The 2,829-nt window shown below is 38.6% G+C and overlaps 1 protein-coding gene across 2 annotated transcripts in view; it reads left to right on the top strand.

Annotated features, from left to right (window-relative positions):
* The first annotated feature begins 860 nt into the window (after window positions 1-860).
* LOC116840916 (serine-rich adhesin for platelets-like) overlaps window positions 861-2,829 on the top strand; it is a 32,645-nt gene continuing 30,676 nt past the window's right edge. For both annotated transcript variants that reach the window (XM_032808256.1, XM_032808255.1), the window contains exon 1: window positions 861-1,001. The gene's annotated coding sequence lies outside the window, so the exon portion shown is untranslated. The remainder of the gene's footprint in view (window positions 1,002-2,829) is intronic.

Raw genomic sequence — 2,829 nt, 5'->3', positions numbered from 1 at the left:
TTAAATTATCACCAAGTGTCAAGGTGTTGAAATCATGGGGTGTCTAGATGTTTCACGTAGACTATATTTCCCGCAAGATCTTAAAGAATAATTACGTCAAATTTAGTCCAGATCGGTATAAAAGTTTAGAAGTTTATATACAGAGGGAATTTTATAATAAAAATTGCTATAGGACTTTGTAACCGAGGAATAGATCGACATTTTGTAGTGATAAACCATCCTTTCGTTTCGTATGTACTACTTTAGAAACTAAAATATGCTATTGCAAAACAATTGTCATATTTCTAAAGAAATTTACTGTGTTCCTTAACAAGGTAGACTTTACTGATTGTCTATTTTCCTGGACTACTAAAAGTATTACAAAATAAAATTGAAAAGAATTTCTATGTAACAAAACTGTAATATTCTTTTCATGAACACAGACAGAGAGACATTCTATTATGTATGTATCTGTGTGTGTGTCAATTTGTCCCACACAAATACACACATAATCGACCTTGCCTTTTGATGCGAGAAAGAGAGAAAGAAAGAAAGAGAGCACTCTGTAAAAATACCTCCTAAAGGCTTCCATTTATCAAGCATGACCAAGTCTATCGTCGCTCGATGATCTGTCATGGCGATAAATCACTTTTCACGAAGAAACGCCTGGAATCTTCATTACAGTTCTAAAGCTCCTACCTCCAAGGACACCGTCCGGTGCAGGGATACCATACGATCCGGCCTGCACGAAGGTCATCGTATTTCTAGCCAGGATATCGCGTTCACCTGACACTTCCTCCCTCCAACGTTCTCTCTCGCGGGTTCATAAACCCTTCTCGTTTACTCTTCGTCTCCCTCTTGCTCTTCTTGCCTGGGTGGGAGAAAGACGGAGAGGGAGACGTAGGGTGAATCAGAGAGGGACGGCGGAACTGTCAGTGCTGCATCGGTCCTCCTCGCGTAAGGACTGGCCACGGATCATCAGCGATCATCTCTCACCAGGAGTCTTTCTCTCCTCAACAACGGTGAGTGCACTCTCCCTTTCTTTCTGTCTTTCTTTCTTTCCTTCTTTCTTTCTTGCAGTCGTACGCTTCGCCGGCGCACCGTGACGGTACCGTTCCTCATACATTTTATCTGCTCGCGATATCGAGTGCTAGATAAATCCTATTTTATCAGATAGCGCTAACAATGTTATAACGTACAGGGAGAGAAATATTTATATGCGCGCGCGGAAAGATATCTATAAAAGCTAAAATTAGACAACTCGAAACCGAATTAAGTGAATTTTTTAATCCTAAGATTGCATTAGTTTTATTCTAAGATTGCATATTATTTGCAGACTAATTGCTTTAATTCTTTCAATAAGGTTTTATCCATTTAATTTTCTATTTGCATGAAACAAAATTGAGTTCAATTCAAAGATCATAAAGTTGACCCAACATATTTTTGGTCATATTTATCTTCTGATTTAGCTTTTACACTCAGGTCCTTATTCTGAACTCTTTTTCTCTCTCTTATCGATTAAAGTGCCATTAAGTGCGATTATAAACCAATTAGAAAATTTACAAGTTACATTTGATGACATTTTTATCGATTTAAAAGGAAATTTAGAATAAGAACTTTAATCTGTCAAGCAGAAGTAGAACTGTTCGCGCACGTATTATACAGTTAAATAATCCTCTGGGTAGCTGAAAGAATATCTATAGCATATATACATTCCAGTTTTGTCCCAGTTTTATAAAAAAAAAAACCTGTTAACCTAATCTTGTAACAAAAATTTAATTATGTTGTTCAAATTCTCATGTTAGATTGTCGATTTGAATGGAAGAAAGCATTTGTCGTATTTGAAACGAGAATATAAGAATCAACGAAGCACTTTGCTTCTATCGCATTGTCTTTTAGTAACAAATTTCGCGAGTCCATTTTTCCTTATATATTTTTGCGCATTGTGCATCTTCATAGATCAGAAATGAAAGGTTCCGTTAACGCAAGGATTACTTGAAGTGTACCAACGATTCTCCCGATATCTCGCTAATCTAATTCGTTGCTGCAACAATTATCGATCTATCGCAGCGCGTTGTTGAAATTTAATTACAGCGCTTTCTCAGCCAACACATTCTTCTTTTATTAAATATAACAACCATTTACAGCATATGCGCAGTTAACGCGTAACTAATAATAACGCCATTATCTCCTTCCCCTAAAAGTGTGGTTGACGCACTGCGTGGAGAGAGGTCTTTTTAAATCATTAATTTGGCCGAATATACATTACGCGAGAGTGCCATAATCGCTTCGGGAGCTTATTCTTTCCCAATGTTGAAAATAATATACGTGCCGAGGATACGCGCGCACGTTAATCAAAATCACACTCTTCTTTCGCTCCCGCGATTTGCGCTCAACGAACGGACGGGATTGCACTTCGTCGCACGCTTAAATTCCGCTATAATTGCCTGAAACGAAGAGCGCTCGGAACGATGGAGGCTCTTCGAGTTACCGCCTCTTATGTCGATTCTTCTGCGTTAGACTCGTGATAATTACCGGAGAGCGAGAGAAAAGAATGGCAGGGAGGGAGAACGAAAGAAAGAAATCGCGTCTGCTGTGCGTCTGCTGGTTAGGCCGAGCCGAGATGAGAGATACGAATGTGAGAGCGGAATGGCCAGACACGTTCTTGAGATACGGCTAACTAATTGCACACCGTTACGCACAACCCGTTAAATCATCGCGCCGCATTTTCCCCGCATATCGTCGTGTATCTCAAAGACGCTATTAAAAGCCGCGGCTGTAACAACAATTACCAAGTAATTCACTTATATATATATATATATATATATATATATATATATATATATATAT

Source organism: Odontomachus brunneus, unplaced genomic scaffold (assembly GCF_010583005.1).
Source record: "Odontomachus brunneus isolate Ranch 3 - 2012 unplaced genomic scaffold, Obru_v1 Obru_scaffold_013, whole genome shotgun sequence".
Classification (NCBI taxonomy): Eukaryota; Metazoa; Arthropoda; class Insecta; order Hymenoptera; family Formicidae; genus Odontomachus; species Odontomachus brunneus.
Note: the sequence above shows the minus strand (reverse complement) of the source record. Positions and strands in the feature narration are given on the sequence as shown.